Genomic DNA, 25,478 nt, shown 5'->3' with positions numbered 1-25,478 from the left:
CCACCCTCTCATGTAGCAGCCATGCTTGGTAAGCTACAGGATGCTGAAAATAGTTAACACTAATTAGGATTCTTAGAAGTTATTACTATTTCAGCAACACTACTCCTGTGGGTATACAATCTCATTGCAGCAGAATATTATTCCAATATATGCAAGTAAAAAGGCTAATAACTTGACCCAGCATGGTAAATCACCCTTTTATGGTAAATCACATAATACTATGTACAGTACATATTCTGAATCAAAAGTATGTGTTTTATATTTAAAACATATTCATACATGTGATATACTCTAATATGTGAAAGCTAATACAACCTAAGATGTAACAACTCTGGGTCTTTTAACAACTTATAGTAAGAATTAATGATTTTAAAGAATAAGTTCACCTTTTTTGAAAAAATAATAAATGCTTACCTTTTTTGCAGGTAGAAAATTGTGCATTTATTATTATTTTTTTATTAGGAGTCTGTAAAGCATTGCACCTGTGATCAGCAGATCAGGGGTGCAATGCAAGGTTCCTGCAGACTGTCAATGTAGCTGTCCGCATGTACCTCGTACAATCAGGCAGTTACTGAATGACAAGAAGCATAAATGAACTACCAAGAGTGATCATCAGTGCCCTCATATGGAAATGGAGAAACCCCCTAGGGGTGGGACTTTAAAGGCACTATCATTACAAAAAATATATAAAAAAGTATAAAGTTTATTGTACATGAAGAAAACACATAATAAATAAAGAATAAATACATATGGAAGGATGCATAGTATAGTACAAACGTTTAGCGGAAAGACATGATACACAATCCTAAACCCAACAACGTTTCAGAGATGGACTGTAGTCTCCTTCATCAAGGGTTTTCATAGGAAGTACAGTGTATCATAGTGGCTAAGAAAGTACATTACTGCATCCAAACAATCTTTCAAAAGCGAGGAGTAATTAAGGCGAGGGGTCTCCCGCAAATCCCATCCACCGGATAATAGTCAATGTAAATAAAATAAGTAGTGTAGAGGGAGGGGAGAAAAGAAATGTCCCCTTCCTCACACCCAACAGCCCCACTGGGTTCTGAGGTTCAGACCAGCAGCAGGCTGACACATGCACTGGGGCCCAAAAGACGTCTACGTGCGTGTAATCAATTTTTTGTGCAATAAAACTAAATTTCCCTATTCAAGCTGCTTGGTCCACCTGTGACTTTCTTTTCAGGGGGGCTCTACCCCCTGACTTCTTTTTGTGATAGGTAATGAGTCACGGAGAAACGCACCAAATTTGGTGAATCAGCAATTTAAGGGACACTGTACCCTTATAGCACATCCATTAGGTGGTGCAGTGTTTACACTTTAGTGAGTGGATGGGTCTTTTTCTTATGAGAACTCCCAAGAACCATTACATTAGGTGTCGGGGGTTATTAGCAAACTGAGTAACAATATTTACTGGGAGAAGCTGAACCGGGACACGATATAATACGGCAGAGACATCCCTTCAGGAGTAGAGCTCTAAGCTGGCATGTCTGCTCAGTCAGGCTCCGCCCATGCGCCTCTCATGTAATGATTTTTCAATAGCATCATTCAAACTAGGTATCTACTTGTGTTTAGGTGAATTCAGCAAGTCCCGTCAAGTCACCGTGCGTCAGAGGGGGGCGGGGTCACCGGGTGGCCCCGCCCCCCCGTTATTTAAGAACTGTCAGACGAGGAGCGCCGTCACACAGCGGGAGCCTCCCTCCATGCCAGCATGGATTGCGGAGCGGCCCGGAGAAGAAAAGAAGAAGAGAAGAAGAGAAGAAAAGAAGAAGAGAAGAGCGGGAGCCTCCCCCCCATGCCATGGGTGCGGAGCGGCCCGAGGAGAAGAAGATAGAAGACGCCGCGGAGGAGATGCTGGACGAGAACGCCGGAGGAAGAACCAGAAGAGCCAGAAGAACCAGAAGAACCAGAAGATGAAGGAAGATAGAAGAAAGAAGAAGCATTTAAATAAAGGAATTGTCAAAAACTGTCTCTTGTCATTTTTAACATTTTTGACACTTTTTTCGTGAAATGGTAGGGGTACTTATGTACCCCCTTACCATTTCACACGGGGGGGCGGGATCTGGGGGTCACCTTGTTAAAGGGGGCTTCCAGATTCCGATAAGCCCCCCGCCCGCAGACCCCCACAACCACCGGCCAGGGTTGTGGGGATGAGGCCCTTGTCCTCATCAACATGGGGACAAGGTGTTTTGGGGGGCTACCCCAAAGCACCCTCCCAATGTTGAGGGCATGTGGCCTGGTATGGTTCAGGAGGGAGGGGGGGCCGCACTCTCGTCCCCCCCTCTTTTCCTGCAGCCTGCCAGGTTGCGTGCTCGGATAAGGGTCTGGTATGGATTTTTGGGGGGACCCCACGCCGTTTTTTTTTTTTTTTTTTTGGCGCGGGGTTCCCCTTAAAATCCATACCAGACCTGAAGGGTCTGGTATGGAATTTAGGGGGAACCCCACGTCATTTTTTTTTTTTAATTTTGGCCGGGGTTCCCCTTAATATCCATACCAGACCTGAAGGGCCTGGTATGGAATTTAGGGGGACTCCCACGTCATTTTTTTTTTTTAATCTTGGTTCGGGGTTCCCCTTTGGGGAATTCCCATGCCGTTTTTATCAATGAACTTCTATGTGTATTGTCGGCAATGCAATAGCCGCGGGTAGTTTTAAATGAGTTTTTTCCTTCAAAATGTCATTTTGCTGTCAGACTGTTCTAAACACAGGAAACATGCGCCCCTTTACAGGCACACTATAGACACCCCCCAGGTACGAAATTTAAAGGGATATTACACTTTTATTGATTGACTTTAAGCATTATTAAAATCACTGCTCCTGAAAAAACGGCCGTTTTTAAAACTTTTTTTGCATTGATCCATGTCCCCTGGGGCAGGACCCAGGTCCCCAAACACTTTTTATGACAATAACTTGCATATTAGCCTTTAAAATTAGCACTTTTGATTTCTCCCATAGACTTTTAAAGGGTGTTCCGCGGCATTCGAATTTGCCGCGAACACCCCAAATTGTTCGCTGTTCGGTGAACTTGCGAACAGCCAATGTTCGAGTCGAACATGAGTTCGACTCGAACTCGAAGCTCATCCCTAGTCCACACCTAAACCTTGACAAAAGGAAGACCATCTGGACCACGGAAGCCTATAATCCGACCACGTCTTCTTTGCCACCGAATTTCTGAGGCTGGAAAGAATCAGTTCTGAATTAAGACCCAGAGGAAGTCTGGGCAAGGAGAGCCATGCTGATCCGCTGTTGGAGCCAATTCCCGAAATTTCTCAAACTGTGAACGAGACAAAGCGTCGGCAATGTTATTACGTACACCAGCTATGTGTTCAGCCTTCAACCTAATATTAAAATGCATGCAGTGAAGGACAAGAAAACGTAGCAGTTTAATCACAGGTTCAGATTTAGAGGATAACGTATTAATGGCAAAGAAAACACCTTTGTTATCAGTGTGAACTTTGATTCTACGGTTCGTGAATACATCCTTCCAAATTACCAGAGAAACTATGACTGGGAATAATTCCAGGAGGACGAGGTTCTGAAGAACATCCTTCTGCAACCATTCCTCTTGCCATTTGCTAGGACACCAATGACCATTCAGAAATGCTCCAAAGCCAGACAACCCAGCCGCGTCCGTAAAGAATTCCAGTTGATTGTTATCAATAAATTCTTGCTGCCATACTGCTGCACTATTAAAGTTACACAGAAAGGCATCCCAAATCCTAAGGTCTTCCTTAATACCTTTGGAAATACGAATATGGAAATAAGGGTTGCTAAGACCTTTAATGGCCAGGAAGAATCTGCGAGAGAATACTCTAGCCATAGGAATAATTCTAGCTGTGAACGCAAAAAGACCCAGTAACGATTGAGCCTCCTTCAGAAGGACCTTCCTCCTTAATAGAAAAGACGAGATCAACGATCTCATTTTCTGAATCTTGGCCAATGGCAGCCTAAACTCCATAACAGCTGAATCTATGGTAATTCCAAGAAATTTGATAGAAGTCGATGGAAGGACCGTTTTCTCATGTGCAAGAGGAATGCTAAAGTATTCGCACAAATTGAAAAACATCTGTAGAGATTCTAAACAAGAAGGGGAACCATCTGAGCCAATAAATAAAACATCATCCAGATAATGGAGAAAACCTCCTTGGGGTAACATTTCTGACAAAACCCAGTGCAAAAAGGTGGAGAATGCTTTGAAGTAAAAACAAGACAATGAGAACCCCATGGGCAAACATTTGTCAAAGTAAAATTGACCCATAAATTGAAAACCTAATGAGTTGAAACCCTGAGGGTGAACTGGAAGAAGCTGAAAGGCCGATTTAATATCAGCTTTAGCTAACAGTGAACCTTGGCCAAAATGTCTTAACATGACCAAAGCATCATCAAATGAAGAATAGCACACCGGGGCTTCCACATCAGAGACTTCATCATTTAATGACGAGTCTAAGGGATAAGAAAGGTGGTGTATCATACGATAACACCCACTTTCTTTTCTAGAAACTATACCTAGCGGAGAAAGCCGAAAGTCCCAAAATGGAGGAACAGAAAAGGGGCCTGCAATCTGGCCATATGCCAGTTCCTTGGAGATTTTATCCTGAACCACCGAAGCATATGTATGAGCAGATTTCAAATTTTTGACTATAGTGTAACTCACTCCCTTAACCACTTCCCGCCCGGCCTATAGCGGATTGACGTCCAGGAAGTGGTTCCGTTATCCTGACTGGGCATCATATGACGTCCAGCAGGATAACATGCCGCCGCACACCCGTGGTGGCGTGCATCGCGGTGATCAGTGGAGAGGTGTGTTAACCTGACACACCGCTACACCGATCTTGGTAAAGAGCCTCCGGCGGAGGCTCTTTACCACGTGATCAGCCGTGTCCAATCACGGCTGATCACAATGTCAATAGGAAGAGCCGTTGATCGGCTTTTCCTCACTCGCGTCTGACAGACGTGAGTAGAGGAGAGCCGACCGGTGGCTCTCCTGACAGGGGGTTCTGCGCTGATTGTTTATCAGCGCAGCCCCCCTTCAGTTCACCACACTGGACCACCAGGGATCACCACTAGGACCACCAGGGAAGGGACAACATGTGGATGGCCAGGTATGTACCCCATGGCCATCCACATGTCCCCAATGTGCCCAATCTGTGCCAATTAGGGATGAGCTTCGAGTTCGAGTCGAACTCATGTTCGACTCGAACATTGGCTGTTCGCAAGTTCACCGAACAGCGAACAATTTGGGGTGTTCGCGGCAAATTCGAATGCCGCGGAACACCCTTTAAAAGTCTATGGGAGAAATCAAAAGTGCTAATTTTAAAGGCTAATATGCAAGTTATTGTCATAAAAAGTGTTTGGGGACCTGGGTCCTGCCCCAGGGGACATGGATCAATGCAAAAAAAAGTTTTAAAAACGGCCGTTTTTTCAGGAGCAGTGATTTTAATAATGCTTAAAGTCAATCAATAAAAGTGTAATATCCCTTTAAATTTCGTACCTGGGGGGTGTCTATAGTGTGCCTGTAAAGGGGCGCATGTTTCCTGTGTTTAGAACAGTCTGACAGCAAAATGACATTTTGAAGGAAAAAACTCATTTAAAACTACTCGCGGCTATTGCATTGCCGACAATACACATAGAAGTTCATTGATAAAAACGGCATGGGAATTCCCCAAAGGGGAACCCCGAACCAAAATTAAAAAAAAAAAAATGACGTGGGAGTCCCCCTAAATTCCATACCAGGCCCTTCAGGTCTGGTATGGATATTAAGGGGAACCCCGGCCAAAATGTAAAAAAAAAAATGACGTGGGGTTCCCCCTAAGTTCCATACCAGACCCTTCAGGTCTGGTATGGATTTTAAGGGGAACCCCGCGCCAAAAAAAAAAAAAAAAACGGCGTGGGGTCCCCCCAAAAATCCATACCAGACCCTTATCCGAGCACGCAACCTGGCAGGCCGCAGGAAAAGAGGGGGGGACGAGAGTGCGGCCCCCCCTCCCTCCTGAACCGTACCAGGCCACATGCCCTCAACATTGGGAGGGTGCTTTGGGGTAGCCCCCCAAAACACCTTGTCCCCATGTTGATGAGGACAAGGGCCTCATCCCCACAACCCTGGCCGGTGGTTGTGGGGGTCTGCGGGCGGAGGGCTTATCGGAATCTGGAAGCCCCCTTTAACAAGGTGACCCCCAGATCCCGGCCCCCCCCTGTGTGAAATGGTAAGGGGGTACATAAGTACCCCTACCATTTCACGAAAAAAGTGTCAAAAATGTTAAAAATGACAAGAGACAGTTTTTGACAATTCCTTTATTTAAATGCTTCTTCTTTCTTCTATCTTCCTTCATCTTCTGGTTCTTCTGGTTCTTCTGGCTCTTCTGGTTCTTCCTCCGGCGTTCTCGTCCAGCATCTCCTCCGCGGCGTCTTCTATCTTCTTCTCCTCGGGCCGCTCCGCACCCATGGCATGGGGGGGAGGCTCCCGCTCTTCTCTTCTTCTTTTCTTCTCTTCTTCTCTTCTTCTTTTCTTCTTTTCTTCTCCGGGCCGCTCCGCAATCCATGCTGGCATGGAGGGAGGCTCCCGCTGTGTGACGGCGCTCCTCGTCTGACAGTTCTTAAATAACGGGGGTAGGCGGGGCCACCCGGTGACCCCGCCCCCCTCTGACGCACGGTGACTTGACGGGACTTCCCTGTGACGTCACGGGGAATGCCACAGGGAAGTCCCGTCAAGTCACCGTGCGTCAGAGGGGGGCGGGGTCACCGGGTGGCCCCGCCCCCCGTTATTTAAGAACTGTCAGACGAGGAGCGCCGTCACACAGCGGGAGCCTCCCTCCATGCCAGCATGGATTGCGGAGCGGCCCGGAGAAGAAAAGAAGAAAAGAAGAAGAGAAGAAAAGAAGAAGAGAAGAGCGGGAGCCTCCCCCCCATGCCATGGGTGCGGAGCGGCCTGAGGAGAAGAAGACAGAAGACGCTGCGGAGGAGATGCTGGACGAGAACGCCGGAGGAAGAACCAGAAGAGCCAGAAGAACCAGAAGAACCAGAAGATGAAGGAAGATAGAAGAAAGAAGAAGCATTTAAATAAAGGAATTGTCAAAAACTGTCTCTTGTCATTTTTAACATTTTTGACACTTTCTTCCTGAAATGGTAGGGGTAATTATGTACCCCCTTACCATTTCACACAGGGGGGGGGGGGCCGGGATCTGGGGGTCACCTTGTTAAAGGGGGCTTCCAGATTCCGATAAGCCCCCCGCCCGCAGACCCCCACAACCACCGGCCAGGGTTGTGGGGATGAGGCCCTTGTCCTCATCAACATGGGGACAAGGTGTTTTGGGGGGCTACCCCAAAGCACCCTCCCAATGTTGAGGGCATGTGGCCTGGTACGGTTCAGGAGGGAGGGGGGGCCGCACTCTCGTCCCCCCCTCTTTTCCTGCGGCCTGCCAGGTTGCGTGCTCGGATAAGGGTCTGGTATGGATTTTTGGGGGGACCCCACGCCGTTTTTTTTTTTTTTTTTGGCGCGGGGTTCCCCTTAAAATCCATACCAGACCTGAAGGGTCTGGTATGGAATTTAGGGGGAACCCCACGTCATTTTTTTTTTTAAATTTTGGCCGGGGTTCCCCTTAATATCCATACCAGACCTGAAGGGCCTGGTATGGAATTTAGGAGGACTCCCACGTCATTTTTTTTTTTAAATTTTGGTTCGGGGTTCCCCTTTGGGGAATTCCCATGCCGTTTTTATCAATGAACTTCTATGTGTATTGTCGGCAATGCAATAGCCGTGAGTAGTTTTAAATGAGTTTTTTCCTTCAAAATGTCATTTTGCTGTCAGACTGTTCTAAACACAGGAAACATGCGCCCCTTTACAGGCATACTATAGACACCCCCCAGCTACGAAATTTAAAGGGATATTACACTTTTATTGTTTGACTTTAAGCATTATTAAAATCACTGCTCCTGAAAAAACGGCCGTTTTTAAAACTTTTTTTTGCATTGATCCATGTCCCCTGGGGCAGGACCCAGGTCCCCAAACACTTTTTATGACAATAACTTTCATATAAGCCTTTAAAATTAGCACTTTTGATTATTCATGTTCGTGTCCCATAGACTTTAACGGTGTTCGCATGTTCGAACGAACTTTTTTCCTGTTCGCATGTTCTGGTGCGAACCGAACAGGGGGGTGTTCGGCTCATCCCTAGTGCCAATCAGTGCCCACAAATGGGACCATTATGTTTCAGTTATGCCCAGCAATGCCACCAATAAGTTTTATCAGTGCCACCAATCAGTGTCATCAGTGTCACCTGTCATTGCCCATCGGTGCCACCTGTCAGTGCCCATCTGTGCCCACCTATCAGTGCCCATCTGTGCCACCCACAAGGACCCATCAGTGCCACCCATATGTACCAATCAATGCCACCTACGAGTGCCCATCAGTGCTGCCTATGAATGCCCATTGGTTCCACCTATCAGTGCCCATCAGTACCACCTATCAGTGCCCATCAGTGCCGCCTATCAGTGCCCATCATCAGTGCCCATCAGTGCCACCTCATCAGTGCCACCTCATTGGTGCCACCACATCGGTGCCCATCAGTGCCGCCGTATCAGTGCCCATCATTGAAGAAGAAAACATACTTATTTACAAAAAAATTTTAACAGAAACAAAGAAAAACTTGTTTTTTTTCAAAATTTTCTGTCTTTTTTTATTTGTTGCGCAAAAAATAAAAACCACAGAGGTGATCAAATACCACCAAAAGAAAGCTCTGTTTGTGGGAACAAAATGATAAAAAAATTTGTTTGGGTACAGTGTAGCACGACCGCGTAATTGTCATTCAAATTGCGACAGCGCTGAAAGCCGAAAATTGGCCTGGGTGGGAAGGTGTCTAAGTGCCTGGTATTGAAGTGGTTAAATGACGGAACCAAAAAACCCTCCTTGAACCCTTCAATTACCAGAGCCACCATCCTGTAATCGGGATAGCGCTCTAACCATGGAAGCATTCTTGCAAGCTTCACTGGAGTCAGTGCCTTTCCCATGAGCATCTCTGGGAAGTGGCTGAAAAGAGGACGCGGCAGATTTCCGAAAACACCTACTGGCCGCATGGTTCCCATTACAATGGGAGCATTCCTGCTTATACCTGCAATTTAGCAGGTAGGAATCTGCATTGTCCTTAATTAAAGGCAAAGCAAAAGCCTTTCCGTAATGTATTTTGAGGACTAGATGCTAATCTAGGAGTGAACTGGGGTCGAGGTGGTAACATAAGATTTAACCACAAACCCATGTCTTTTGACCCCCAATGTAATGAGGGGTGAACTGCTAATTTTTGATGGAAATTCTCGTCATATGTGTACCATGCAGATCCTCCAAAATGGCGAAAAGCCTCCGCAATTATATCCACATGCTGGAATAAACCCAAAAATTTCCCAGGGAAACATTCTCCCATGACTGCTGCATAAATACAAAAGGCCTGTAACCAATTCTGGAATGTTTTTGGGATAGCCCTCCTCCTATCCTCCGCAGACCTATCGCCTGGTTGTTTGTCTGTTTTAGACAAAAATTCCTTTGAGGCAGGTAAAAGTAATAATATATCAAGAAATTCGCCCCTCCAAATTGTTTCCTTTACTGCCTTAGGCAAGTGAAACCCTAATGGTGATAATACACATGGCAGGGGCTCTTTAAAAGAGGATTCCCCGAACGTTAAAGCTGAGGGTCTAAGAGGCAAGGGGTTTTTAACCAGCAGTGAGGGGTTAATAACCTTAGATCGGGATAGAATTTCCCTATCTTCATCCTGCAAAGTAGGTTCACACAAACCTTGCCAAACGGAACCAACATCATTCATAAATTCTCAGCATTGTATATTATCCACAGCACCATAAGAATGTGCCCCTGAATGTAATATATCCATGTCATCATAAACCGTATTATCAGCACCAGTGACCTGTGCCCTCTGATATTTTTTAATAGCAGCACCACTCAGCTGCAAATCATGTTCTGCACCAATAACTTGTGCCCCTGAAAATTCACCAATATTTATTCTTTTTGATTGCAAAGCATCTCCTGCACCATAAACCTGTGCTCCTTGTGTTTTCATAACCTTATCAGCACCACTAGCGTGTGCTCCCTTAAATTAATGTAACACTGTAGATAACGAATCAACCAAGCATGAAAATTCAGACACATGAGATAACATGTATTTCTCACCATCTGCTGTTATATGCTGACTCGCATCAGCTGAAGGTTGACTAGAGCTGCTCTTCCTCTTACGAGGTGCACTCTGAGAGACAGTACCGTCAGCTCCCTCCCTGCTTGTCGGGCGAGGAGAAGCAGCTGTTCTAAGGCGCTTCTTCTTCCTCCCCGGCTGCCATCTCGTTCCGCCCCCGAATGGGGCCGACCTTTCCTCCGTTTCAGGGGGTGTGGACGAAGGTGGAGCCTAGCCACTCTCCTCCTCCAGGCACCGCATTAGCCATTCCTCACCACCTTTACTCTCCGCCTTCTCTAAAAGGCGGCGTAAGAGAGACTCGCGGCTGCTAGGAGAACGGCGCTTTATGCTGCAGGAGTTCTGCTGCTGCCTGGTCCAACGATCAGTGAGAATACCTCACCAGGCCCTTTTAAAGGCTTCCTCAATGCAGGCTTTAACACGGCCAAATCTGACCAATTAGCTGCTCTACTTTTGCACCAATGGCTGTTGCTGCCCAGGGATACTGCAGCAACCCATTGCAACCTGTAAAATAAAACAAGGACAGGAGACTGCGGATCCCCTTTGAGCTATCCCATGGTGGTCCAGCATATTGCTGTGACCTTTCATTCAGCTGTATGCCCCACTTGCTGGACCTTAGGAGTGGGAAAGCACTAGCAATTTTTTGCTAGGCATATTTTATACCTGTTTGAGTGAGGCCTAAATGTTGTTTATACTTCCTAAATAACTTTTCCTGCTTTTAGAAAAGCTAAATGCAGAAGTGCAAGTGGGAATGTAGCCTTAGCTGTTAGAAACGGACTTAAACATGACTCTAGAGCAATGATGGGGAACCTTGGCACCCCAGATGTTTTGTAAATAAATTTCCCATGATGCTCATGCACTCTGCAGTGTAGTTCGGCATCATGGAAAATGTAGTTCCAAAACATCTGGGGTGCCAAGGTTCCCCATCACTGCTCTAGAGTCTTTAATGGGATCTTAGAGAATAAATAGGCAGCTAAAGAAATCTAAGATTGTGTGTTTTAAAGCTTGTTTACTGTTAGTAAATATGTAGTTTAATATCCTTAGTCTGGGCATACATGCACTTTAACCACTTCAGCCCTGGAATATTTTACCTCCTTCCTGACCAGAGCACTTTTTACAATTTGGCACTGCGCTGTTTTAACTGATAATTGCGCGGTCATGCAATGCTGTACCCAAACAAACGTCCTTTTTTTCCCCAAAAATAGAGTTTTCTTTTAATGGTATTTGATCACCTCTAGGGTTTTTATTTTTTGCGCTATAAACAAAAAATGAGCGACAATTTTGAAAATAAAAAAATATTTTTAACTTTTTGCTATAATAAATATCCCCAAAAATGTTTTTAAAAAACTAATTTCTTCATCAGTTTAGGCCAATATATATTCTTCTACATATTTTTGGTAAAAAAAAAAAAAAAAAATCGCAATAAGCGTATATTGATAGCTTTGCGCAAAAGTTATAGTGTCTACAAACTATGGGAAAGATTTATAGCATTTTTATGGCATTTTTATTTATTTTTATTTTTTTTACTAGTAATGGCGGTGATCTGTGATTTTTAGCGGTATTGCGACAGACAGATCGGACACTTTTGACACCTTTTTGGGACCATTGACATTTATACAGCGATCAGTGCTATAAATATGCACTGATTACTGTGTAAATGTCACTGGAAGGGAAGGGGATAACACTAGGGGGCGATCAAGGGGTAAATGTGTGTTCCCCCAGTGTGTTCTAACTGTATGGGGATAGGACTGACTGGGGGAGGAGACATGTCTCCTCTCTCCTGACAGAACAGGGATTTGTGTGTTTACACACACAAATCCCCGTGCTGGCTCTCATGGCGGGCGGTAATCGCGCCTGTTGGCTACACGCATTGGGTGCCCCTCCGGCGGTACTCGTGAACCCTCTGGCAGCGGTGCCATTGTGCCTCAGTAAACCTACGTGAGCCGGTTGGGAACCGGTCAAAGTGGTGCTAAACCCTGAACATTTTTTACCTTCTCACATTCCCTGCAGTAGTATTGCCTGGCATCTGGCACCTGGCATCATTAGTCAGTGGGAAAAAAACATTGATGTCATTGGGGGGGATGGGAGTATAAACATTGGTGTCAGCGGAGAATAAAAAAAATGATGGATGTTCAGTGAAAACCTAAAGTGGTTGTAAAGGCAGAAGATTTTTTTATCTTAATGCATTCTATGCATTAGGATAAAGCACCTTCCATCCAGCAATGTGCACAAGAGACTCAGCTGTCCAGGACTTTCCCTCCTGATTGGCTGAGATACAGCAGCAGGTGCCATTGGTGTCCGCTGCGGTCAATCAAAGTCAGTGAGCTAATGAGGAGAGAGAGGGGGCTGGGCGGGGCCGAGCCACAGTTCCATGTCACAAAAAGCAGGGACTCGGCTCAGGTGTCCACATACAAAGCTTTTTGCTGTGGGGGCAGGAGGGAGGGGCCAGGAGATCCAGCGAGGGACCTGAAAAGAGGAGGATCCAGGCTAATCTGTGCAAAACCACTGCACAGAGCAGGTAAGTATGACATATTTGTTATTTTTAACCCCCAAAAAATGAGACTTTAGTATCACTTTAAATAAACTTTGTCCCATGCTATTTGCTCCCTCTCCCTTTCCTGTGTGCCAGAATTATACAAACAGTGTCCCATACCTCAGAGGCATGCATGGACTTTTTTAACTGCAGTCCCCATAATCCCCTGTACTCCCATCATTCCCTGGATTCCTAGACTTCCCAAGGGATATATATTCCAGCTGTTCCTCCCTCCAGTGTATATAGGAACTATGCCTCATTGGACAGGCGTTGGGCCTTGCACCGTTGTAGCCAGGTTGTGGGCCACCAGTGAGCACAAAAGTATCCAGCTTTCTTAAAGGCCCCTGTTACAGTGGATAATGTGTTGCTTGGCTTTAGAATATTGCCCTTCCTGCCTTCTAGTAGGGTGGCATTACCCTCAGCCAGACTAACAGCAATATATCCAGACCAAAGGCTCCTACAGGCTTACTATTTTGGAGCCTGCCTGGGGATCCCAGTGACCCACTACCTGCACTAACAGCCACAATCAGCCTCCTAGTAAATGATGTGCTACAACCCCATTTCCAGGGAACTGCAAGTAACTGTATTTATTCTAATCTGCACTACACTATAATGCAAATGAACCTTTCTGATACTTTGTTTTATTGCACTGTGCTGCCACCTAATGATCAAGCGTGGAAACTATTCCTAAGCATCCCTTTTACTGAGATAGCTTCCTTGACTGGTATTCTATACGGTGTAGTGCAGTGTTTTTTTTTCTGTATCAAAAAAGCATGTGAAGTAGGCTGCCTGGGTTCCAATGGTATAGTTCACACCATAGTTCACAAGTCCTACCATGATCCTCTTCTGGTCACATTCACATCTGGACAAGATGGAGAGAAAGCTATATCTGGACAGTGAGAGGCTTGTATTGATGGTTCAGGATCATCCTGAACTATATTATCCTTAGGACCCTCATTACAAAGACAAGGCCAAGGAAAGCAAGATATGGAAAAAGTCATTTACCCAGTTATCCGAAAAAAGAAACAGGATTACTTTGGTAAGGAACTTTTCTCTGTAACCTTCTCTGTGCTTTATGATTGTCCCCTCCTCACCCAACCCTCCCACAGAAGTATTGTGCAGAGTGGAGAAAGTTCTGTCCCTCTGCTAACCAACCCTCCACACTGTCATGTAATCTTCAAAAGTGAAAGTCAAATTTCATATGCACTTTTGATTACTTTGCCATGGGGTTTTTTCTTGTAGTTATAAAGTAAAGGAAAATCCCCTTAGGTATTTTATTAAACATAAAATGTAATATAAACTGTATATCGAAAACAGGCTGTGACAACTTGGTGGTTGTTTAACGTAATGGTGTTTTTTTTCAAAATTGTCTGTCTTTTATTGTTTATCTAATTCATCTCTTTGGGTGTATTATGTATGCTTTTTTTTTTTTCATCATTGGTTTTTTATTGATTTTTGCAAAGAGTATATAACAATACAATGTGCACATTGTATATTAGGTACATTACATTCGTTTAGTTGTGTACAAAGAAACACATTATCTGAATAATGTTATAACATAAAGCAGAGAACTGTCATAGTGCCGCTTCCGATATCGGAGATTAATTATGGCCTGAGTAGCACCGCCCCAGGCGCCCTAATGGGAACACTTTTCACCCGGGGGGGTGGCACTCTGCGTGGACAGTCTCCGGCTTAGATATATCATAGGTAAATTAGAGTCTATAGACAAAAGCAGTAGGAATATTCAAGAGAGGGAAAGAAAAAAAATTTATCAAGAAAAAGCGGTAACGATATGTTGCCTATCATGAAAATAAGAAAGGTTTCTGGATCATCAGGTGAATGGTTATGAAAGGAATGAAGCAGCTCCGGTCCACAACTCCCATGGCCTCCATTTATATTTCACAGTGTGTGTAAGGCTGAACTAGAGGCCATCATCAATTCAAAGCTGTAGTGGAGGTTTACCGTATCTAGAGTATGTTCAACGGAGGGGGTAGCATCCGTTTTCCATAGTCTTGCGATACATAATCTTGCAGCTAACAGAATATGGGTCACTATGTATCTGTAAGGTGTTGGTATTGTTTCAATAGTGAGGTTCAGCACAGCTAGATCGGGTGATGGGTGTAAATTTTGGTGTATAACGTCTGACATTATTTGGAAGATCTTGTTCCAGTAGTTACGCAATCGTGGGCATGTCCAGAAGATGTGGAGTAGATCACCTTTGATTGAACACCCGCGCCAGCATTGATCACCGATAGAAGGATTGAATTTAGCAATTCTGGATGGGGTTAAGTACCACCTGAGATGTATTTTTTGGGTGTTTTCCCAGAGCGTGGCGCATTTTGTAGATTTATAAATTGACTGGATCGCTTTTTGCCATTGGTGTTCCGTGTAGGTCTGACCTAAGTCATGTTCCCAGTGAATATGTGGGGGCTTCTTGTTAAACTGCTGTTTCTGGTGTAGAATATTATAGAATAGGGATATTCCCCTGCGCTTGGGGATGGAGGACGTTAGAAAATCCCATGCTTTAGGATGTATAGTGTATAATTGAAGGTGAGAGTTTTTAAGGCAGTGCGTGACTCGGAGGTAGGTGAAGAGTTCTGTTTGGGGTAAGTTAAATTCTTGTTTCAAGAGGGTAAAAGATTTGGGTTTGTCTTTGAGTAGAATGTGTTGTATGGTTCGGATTCCGTTCTTGGCCCAGTGGTTTAAATTTAAGTCTGGAGAGAGGTGATGGAGAGTTTCAATGGGGATAGGAGTGGGAGGAGTGTCGGGTGTGACACTGCTGTTGTGTATTAGTTTTTTCCATGCTGAGATTGACGCCACCATGGTGGGAGGTGTTGCCGTCGACAGTTTTGGACCCCAGGGTGAGCTCATCAACCAAGATTGTAGGTTTGGGCGAAGCAGGTGGGAATATTCTATTGAGCTCCAGGGTTTGGTAGGTTTTGTGCTGAACCACTCATCGAGCTAGTCTAGTATCGCTGCTGTGTGATAGTCTTCGAAATCTATTGTCCCTGAACCCCCCGCCAATCTGTGATTTCTAAGTGTCGAGTGTGCGCATCTAGGTTTGGTTTCATTCCATATGGTTTTGTTAAGTATGGATTGCAATGATTTAAAGTAGTATTTAGGTAGGGGTACGGGTAGAGTTCTGAATAGGTATAGGATTTGGGGCAGGTGTAGCATTTTGAATGCTGCCAGTCTACCAGACCAAGAAAGGTTGTGTTTGGTTATGGCCTGTGCATCTACTTTTAAGGTGGCGAGGAGAGGTTTGAAATTGGCTGCAAATAGGTGTTTAACTGATTTCGTGAGGTGGATTCCTAAGTATGGGATGCTTTGGTCGGCCCAAGCAAAGGGGAATTGTGCTTGTAGCAGGTTTCGAGAAGTAGCGTCCAGTTTAAGGTCTAGAATATGGGACTTAGTTACGTTAAGCTTGTAGTATGATACGCGACCGAACCAGTCTAATAATTTTTGGGCTTCAGGAAGGGAGGAATTTGGATTGGTGAGCACTAGTATGACATCGTCAGCAAAGAGGCTGATTTTATGTGATGTTTTCCTTATTGTGACTCCTGTGAGTAGGGGGTTTGAGCGAACATGTTCCGCGAGTGGCTCTATGAGCATGTTAAAAATCAGTGGGGACAATGGACAGCCCTGGCGAGTGCCATTTGTGATGTGAAAGGTTTGTGAAAGCATATCTGCGGAGTATACCTTCGCAGTTGGGACAGTATATAGAGCCAAGATAGCGTTGTATATGAGGTCTTTAAATCCAAGTTTAGTTAGTACTGCTCTGAGGTATGACCAGTGTACCCTGTCGAACGCCTTCTCTGCGTCCAAAGAGAGGAGCAGAGAAGGCGTTCCACTGGACTCAATATGGTGTATTATGTTTACCATCCTTCTTGTGGCATCAGGGGCTTGTCTACCTCTAATGAATCCTGATTGGTCTGTGTGAATGAGATCAGGCATAACAACCATAAGGCGTCTGGCAATCGTTTTGGCATATATTTTTACGTCAAGATTCAATAGGGAGATAGGGCGGAAGTTTTGGGGGGAGGTGGGAGCTTTACCTGGTTTCGGGATAGTAATGATAAGAGCGTTTAGTGATTCATCAGGGAATGTTGAGGAGGAGGCAGCAATGTTGAAGAATTCTGTCATTTGGGGAAGTAAGTGTCTAGAAAACCTTTTATAGTATTCCCCCGTGAGACCATCTGGTCCTGGGGCTTTGCCCGTTGGTAAGGAGGATATCGTATCAAGAATTTCCCTGTCTGAAAATGGTTCGTTGAGGGAGGTCAGTTGAGAGTCAGTCAGCTTTGGTAGTTTAATTTGTTGAAGAAAGTTGTTGATATCTTCATGGGATGGTTGGTAAGTAGTGTGGTCATGTTTGATGTTGTAGAGCTTACTATAGTAGTCGCTGAAGGCGTTCGCTATGTCCTGGGGGTTAGTCAAAGTGTCGGTTGAGTGTGGGTAGGATAAAGTCGTGATTTTGGATTTGATCTTTCGTCCTTTGATGCGTTGCGCTAGTCTTTTACCTGCTTTATTGGACGTGGAGTATGTGGTAGCTTTAAGCTTACGCTGGATCAGGTCATAGGAGTGGAGAAGAAGTGAGCGCAGGTCACGTCTTAGGGTCAATAATTGGGCTTGGGTGTTCGGGTCTAGGTTAGTCTTATGTTGGGATTCAAGAGTCGCAATTTGGGAGGTAAGGGTGTCTATTTGCTGCGTCCTCTTCTTTTTACATACAGAGCTCAGTTTCATGACAATACCTCTAATACCTGCTTTGTGCGCGTTCCACACCGTCACGGGATCCCCCACTGACCCTTTGTTTAAATCAAAATAATCACTTATATGTTTTTCTATATCTAAGGAGTAGGTGGGGTGCTGTAAGATATAGTTGTTCGCTCGCCAGAGGAACGTATTCCGCTGGGGCGGCATGTCGGTGATGGAAATAGAGATTGGGGCGTGGTCTGACCACGTCACGGTGTGGATTACAGATGCGCTGATGTTTTGTAGTAGCCATTTGTCTGTGAGGAACAAATCAATCCTAGAATAGGAATTGTGGCGGGGTGAAAAATAGGTAAAATCTTTTTCGGACCCATGATGGCATCTCCACACGTCAAACATGTCGTGTGACGTGAGGAGCCGCCCCAGGGGTGACTCTCTTCTTTTCGCAGGAGAAGTAGTGTCCATGTGGATATCGGGAACTAAATTGAAGTCTCCGCAGACTATCAAATGTCCCTTGCAAACCGCTCGAGCCTTAGTGAAGGCTTTCTTCAGGAAACTGATCTGGCGGGTATTGGGGGCGTAGATATTCATTAAGGTATAACTAACTTTGTTGAGGGTGAAGGATAGAATGAGATATCTACTGTTGGGGTCAGGGGTTTGTTGTAGCAATTGGAAGTCCAGCCCTTGTTTGATCGCTATGAGAACTCCTCTTTTCTTGGAGCTGTAAGCGGCGTGGTATATTTGGGGGTACTGCCGATTATGGCATAGGGTTGTTGCCGCGGGGAGCAGGTGGGTTTCCTGGACACAGAGGATGTCACAGTCCAATTTTGTCGCAGTGTGCCATAGAGAATGCCGTTTTGCCGGGTGGTTGAGGCCCTTGGCATTGAGGGACACAATGTTGCAGGGCATGATCAAGGGATGTTGGGGAAGTGTGTTTAGTGTAGAAGAGTCACTTACAGTTAGTTGCTTGTAGCTTGCGGGAGTTTGGCGATGGTGTCGGTGGTTGAGTTGCTGGATGGATGGTCACTTGCGTTGTGTTGGAGATCTGGACCGGAAGCCGCAGGAGGGAACTGGAGGAAGGCAACAAATTAAAAGGCTGGAAGAGCCAACAGTGAGAACAAGAATTGATAATAGATTTAACTTTCTACTGCAATCTCGCTGTATAGGAAACGTGGCGGCGTAAATAACAGAGAGCTTATGAGAAGCTATGCCGCAGGTGGGGGAAAACAGTTAGTGTTCAAAAGGAAAGAAATAGAACAATTAGGAGCATTGCTCAAGACAGCGAGGGAGAAATGAGCTGTAGAGGTTATGGCCCAACTTATTCAGGCATTCGTGTGGGTATGGTGGATCTTGGGGTTCTGGTTGTTGCGCCTGTGGGAGGAGTTTCGTTGTGGCAGAGGGGAGATCCCGTCCGTTGGGGGTTCCAAAATGATGCCCCAGTCGTGGAGAAGGCGCAGTCCCTTCATTAGGTCGTTGACAGCGTGTGTAGTGCCATTTTTCAGGATGAGGATGGTCGCCGGATATCTCCATTTATATGGGATTTTATGGTTGGAGAGGCCTTTTGTGATGGGATTTAGCTTCCTCCTCATTTGCAGGGTGAACTTGGAAAGATCTGGAAAGATCTGTATTGCCTCGTAGGGTCTGGGCAGGGGAGCTTTGGCTCTGGCTTCTGACATCAATTTTTCTTTTATGTGGAAAAAATGGATTCGCATGAGTACGTCTCTTGGTACTGATGCTGCTAGATGAGACGGTTTGGCAATCCTGTGAATTCTATCGATGACGATATCTCTGGGAGCCGCGTCGGGTAAAATAGTGTGTATGAGGTCCTTGGCATATTTGGGGAGATCATTCGGGGGTATGGACTCAGGGACCCCTCGCAGTTTGACGTTGTTACGTCGAGAGCGATCTTCCAAATCGGCCAGCTTGGCCCGGACCCAGTGTTGCTCATCTTTAATGTCATCTACCGCGTCTATAATGTCATTCACTGTGGCTGAGCATTCTGTCATTCCCCTTTCCATATTAGAGATTCTATTGTCCATAGAGTGCATCTCTGTGGAGATTTTACTGAATAGGGATGATAAATCTGTCATCAGAGAGGTTTGCAGGGACATCAGCATCTCTTTTAGGGTTGTGTCTATTACTGGCTGGCCTGAGGTGGGGAAAGATGCCGTGGAGTTATGCAGCGCCTGGTTAGACTGAAAGGGGTTGAAGGCTTGGGCCTGTACCGCAGCGCTGATATGAGGAGAGTGGGAATGCGGTATATCCATCCGCATCCGAGCTTTAGCAGGGCTGGAAGTAAGGGGATCAGATCCAGGGTCCTGGGTAGGGGATATAGGCAGAGGAGCTGTGCCCATTTCACTGTGGATGGCGTCAGGGAGGTCTGTGTAAGCCTCACTTGTGTCTGTCAGGCCGCCGGCGCCATCTTGGATAGTACTGACCTTGTCCTGAGGAAACAGGAACGTAGTAAGTTTTCTGATTTCCCTTTCTCCCATCCGTTTGCGGGACATTGTCGGTCGGCACTGCGGGAAGCTGTGTAGCGATTTTGGGGTGAATCGCTCCGGTCTGTCAGGCGTATTTCGTTCCGGTGTTCTCCCTCGCTGTGGAGCTATGAGATTAAGCAGCCATCTTCAGCGCCGGCTAGCCACGCCCCCCCTGTATTATGTATGCTTTAATCACAAGCAGTAGCAGCCATCAGCCTGTGTGGGTTAGCCAGGTCTTGGCTTCAAAGTGAAAGTGATGCGGCAGCTCTATAGCTGCTGATCACTTTCACACAGCTGGCAGTACAGTGACTCTGCCCCTCCCCCCGGCGGCCCACCTCCTCCTGCGGTTCCCATGCTGTCTCGTTCTCTCCGGAGCCCGGGAACACAGCCACTGGCTAGGGGAGAGAGATAACTGTGAGACTTGTGCAAAAATATGCCTCGATCTCACTTGCAAACAATCAAACAATCACTTCTGGTTTCAGATGCACCCTTTCCTTGCCAGTACAGCCAGGGGACACATTTAGTTGAGCCAAGCTGGGCTTGGTTAGACGGTGTGAAAGGCAGGGGAGACATTGGGGTCTATTAGACCCCTATTGCCTCCATAAAAAATACCTGTCACCTGCCCAATGCTAACCCATAGGGGTTTATTAACCGCTTATGATAGCAATCAAGTAAAAATAAATATAAAAATGAATTAGTTAAAAAAAAATTATAATAAAATATATTAAAATTTAAAAAAAAAATGCCGAAAACCCCCGTAGCCCTGCACACCTGCACCAATGCAAGCCCAGGGTGTGCATGCACATGTAAACCACAGTCACACCATACGTGTGACATGTCGCCATGGAGTTCAGAGTGAGAACAATAATTCTAGCACAAGAGTTCCTAGTTAACTCTATACTGATGAGCTGTAAAGGCTTTTAAGCGTCACCTATTGGGATTTTTGGGCACCATCATTTTTGGCGATATCGTGGGCGTATGCAATTTTAAAACATGGAATGTTTGGTATCTATTTACTCAATGCAACCTCATCTTTTATATTTTAACCAAAAATTGGTGTTCTATGGTGTGGTTTTGCCCTAAAATTGATTTTATTATCTTTTTTTTCCTGAAAATTTGCGTTTAATAAACAGTTGCGCAAATATCATGTGAAACAAAAATTTGCAACTATCCCCTTTTTATTCTACAGGGCCTCTGCTTTCAGAGAATATATAATGTTCTGGGTGTTTAATTAATTTTGATGGCAAAAATTACGATTTTTACATATATGCGGAAAATAAAAAAATTGTTCTGGAGCCAAACTGGTTAAATAACAAAAAAATAACAAAAAAAAAACAAAAACTCCAGTGGTGATGAAATACCACCAAAAGAAAGTTCCATTTGTGTGAAAAAAAAATGTCATCTGGACACATGCCAGGTAATCTCTCTCACATTTTAAATAAATTTACCAATAAAATTATTAGCGATACTTACCTTTCAGTTGACACCAATGCAAAAATCTTGTCTGGATGTCCACGAAGGTCTACATACAGTGTCAAAAATTGTCCCTTGTTTTCCCTTTCCATCAACAGTGGATGTACCCAATAAGGCCTACTCTTTCGGACATGCAGTGCAATGGCCATCACCATGAATAAGCCCGCAAGTACAGACATCTACTCTACACAGAAGGACACAGCACACAAAGGACACTTCCAAGAGATAAACAGAAGTGATCTGACAGAAATAGTGACCCGGAAGCATTGTCTTGATGAAAATAAAGATTTTGCAATTGAAATGACTCAAAAAAAAATGAGGAAAAAAAGCATTTGGAACGCATAAAAAAAACATAAAAGATGCACTGAAATGCATCAAAAAAGTGTTGAAAAAGCGCATGCAGAAAAACATCCGAAATGGATCTGGAGGACTTTTTTGTGGCCCTCACCATAATGTATACCTTTCTACAGTTATATCTGTATCGTCAATTTACCTTCATTAATTTATTCATTCAATCAATCATTCTAATCTTTAAAGCTAAATCGGGAAATAATACAGCAATCTTAGATGTGTGATTCATACAAATGGTAGACATGTGCAGAACAAAAAAAATGTGTTTCGATGCATTATTTACATAAATTAGTTTAGTTAAATTCATGTAATTTGGTTTTGGAATAAATTTTGTTTATTCTAATTCGATTCGAATTTCCAGAACTCAGTCAAACTGACCTCAATTCGACCAAATTCTGAAATTTTAATGGAATACAAATTAAATTCCATTCAAATTTATTCTATTTGAGATTCAAATTTTGTAATATGATTATATTCTTTATATTGCATTCTGTTCTATTGTTTATTTTATTATTTTCTTTTCTATTATAATATATTCTTTTCTATTATATTCTAATCCAAATTTATTCTATTCTAAAAGATGGTTATATTTATTCTATTCTATTCTATTATTTTGTATTTCTATTCTATTATTTTGTATTCTATTCATATTTGTTCAATTCGAATTTGAATTTATTCTATTCAAAATTATAATTTATTCTATTTGAAATCTGAATTTCGGAAGATGGTTATATTCTATTCTATTGTATTTTTTTTCCTATTCTATTCTTTTCTATTCTATTCAATGTTAATTCAGATTGCAAATTTCAGAAGATGGTTATATTCTAATTTATTCTATTCTATTGTTTTCTTTCTATTATATTCTTTTATTTTCTATTCTATTCTAATTGAAATCAAATTTATTCTATTTGAATTTTGGGAAAAGGTTATTTTATTTTTTATTCTATTATATTAATTTCTATTCTGTTCAAATTTGAATTTATTCCATTCAAATATGAATTTATTCTATTTGAAATTTCTATTTTATTCTATTCTATTCTATTGTTTTTTTCTATTCTATTCATTTTTTTTTCTATTCTATTATTTTGTATTATATTCCAATTCAAATTTATTCTATTTGAAATGTGAATTTCAGACGATGGTTATATTCTTTCTATTTTATTCTATTCTATTCATTTATTTTACATTCTATTTTATTCTATTCTATTTTATTCTATTCTTTTATTTTCTAGTCTATGTTTTCTATTCCTTTATTTTCTATTCTACTTTATTCTATTTTGAAATTCAAATTCAAATTTGAAAACCATTAGAATTTGAATAAGATTCGAAAACAGTTTGAATTTGAATCATATTAGAATTTTGTCCGAAATTTAGTTTCATTATTTCGGATTCGTTTAAATTCTTTACTATTGTAATTCATAAATTCCGATACATCTGTATTTCTGAATAATGGAAAATTAGTCCGAATTTAGATTCAGAATGAAAGAAGCCGAACATGTCTAACGAATAGCTGAACTGACTTACAGATCATTTGACATACAGGGGATTAATCTGCCTGACAATGCCAGCATAGGCAATGCTATGGCTTTAAAAATGCAGAATAAATTCTGCATAAACACAGGGTATAGACACACATGTTAATGAGCCCTTATGGACACACAGAGAGGGGCTTGGATGCAAGCACACATGAGTACCCCCATAATAAGCAGCTTGCTATGGCGGCACTCAGCAGGGGGGAGCCAGAAGTGTTGGCAGGGGATCCCAGAAAAGGATGATCGGTGCTGCTCTGTGCAAAACCATTGCAGAGAGCAGGTAAGTATAGCATGTTTGTTATTTTTAACCACTTGTCTACTGGACACTTTTACCCCCTTCCTGCCCAGGCCAATTTTCAGGTTTTAGCACTGTCACATTTTCAATGATAATTGCGCAGTCATGCAACACTGTACCCATATGAAATTTTTTTTTTTTTCACACAAAAAGAGCTTTCATGCTAAATATACAAAAAAAAAACAAATATTTTGAAAAAAAAATAAAAACTACAGTGTGTTAAAAAATTTTGCAAACAGGTAATTTTTCTCCTTCACTAATGTGCACTGATGAGGCTGCACTGATGGGCACTGATGAGGCAGCAATTATGGGCATTGATGGGTCACTGATAGGCTGCACTGATGGGTACTGATGAGGAGACATTGCTGAGGCTGCACTGATAGACAACACTGATAGGTGGCCCTGATGGGCACTGATAGGTGGCACTGATGGGTGACACTGATAAGGGGGCACTGGTGGTGGGCAATGTTGGGACTTCACTGGTAATCAGGACTAGGGATGAGCCGAACACCCCCCGGTTCGGTTCGCACCAGAACCTGCGAACGGACCGAAAGTTCGCACGAACGTTAGAACCCCATTGACGTCTATGGGACTCGAACGTTCGAAATCAAAAGTGCTCATTTTAAAGGCTAATTTGCATGGTATTGTCCTAAAAAGGGTTTGGGGACCCGGGTCCTACCCCAGGGGACATGTATCAATGCAAAAAAAACTTTTAAAAACGGCCGTTTTTTCGGGAGCAGTGATTTTAATGATGCTTAAAGTAAAAAAAAAAAAAGTGAAATATTCCTTTAAATATCGTACCTGGGGGGTGTCTATAGTATGCCTGTAAAGTGACGCGTGTTTCCCATGTTTAGAACAGTCCCTGCACCAAATGTCATTTTTAAAGGAAAAAATCTAATTTAAAACTGCTTGCGGGTTTAATGTCATGTCGGGTCATGGCAATATGGATGAAAATCAGTGAGACAAACGGCATGGGTACCCCCCAGTCCATTACCAGGCCCTTTGGGTCTTGTATGGATATTAAGGGGAACCCCGCACCCAAATTAAAATAAGGAAAGGTGTGGGGCCACCAGGCCCTATATACTCTGAACAGCAGTATACAGGCGGTGCAAACAAGACAGGGACTGTAGGTTTGTTGTTAAGTAGAATCTCTTTGTAATTTTGAACATTTTTAACGTGTTTAGCTCCAGCCAAAAAATCTTTTCTAAGCTTTTTGGAAAACATAGGGAAGGGTTATCACCCCTGTGACATTTGTTTTGCTGTCTTTCCTCCTCTTCAGAAGATTTCACCTCACTTTTTTGTCCCAATGAAAAATGTTTTTTGAAAATTTGGGTTTTTTTGTGGAACAAGGATTGGAAAGCATCAGTGGAAAGGAGAAATTGTTTTCCCATATTAACTCTTACAGGAGAGAATTTCCCTTCCTAGGGGTAGATTTCATCTCACTTCCTGTTGTCTCCTTCCGTTTGCAAGTAGGAGTCGTTTGTAAGTTAGATGTTTGAAAGTAGGGTCCCGCCCTATATACTAAGCAGAAATTTGGGCCTTAGGTGTTGCTGTGGCCACAACACTGTAAGCCCTCACAGGGCCCTGCTGTGAAATATTAGATCAAGAATTGTAATTACATGCCCCTGTTGAACAGGAGCTGAAAAATTAGGCCTTAGGCACTGGTGCTGGTGCAACAACACTGCAACCCCTCACAGACACTCTAGTTGGAACGCAGGAACGAGCCCTGCTGCAAAGTATTGCTTCAAAAATTGTAATTACACGCCCCTGTTAGACAGGGGCAGAAAAATTGGGCCTTAGGCACTGGTGCCACAACACTGCAACCCCTCAGAGACACTCTAGTTGGAACGCAGGAACGAGCCCTGCTGCAAAGTATTGCATCAAAAATTGTAATTACACGCCCCTGTTAG

The sequence above is a fragment of the Aquarana catesbeiana genome, linkage group LG03, assembly GCF_042186555.1.
Source record: "Aquarana catesbeiana isolate 2022-GZ linkage group LG03, ASM4218655v1, whole genome shotgun sequence".
Classification (NCBI taxonomy): domain Eukaryota; kingdom Metazoa; phylum Chordata; class Amphibia; order Anura; family Ranidae; genus Aquarana; species Aquarana catesbeiana.
The sequence above is the reverse complement of the archived record's forward strand: the minus strand, read 5'-3'. Positions refer to the sequence as shown.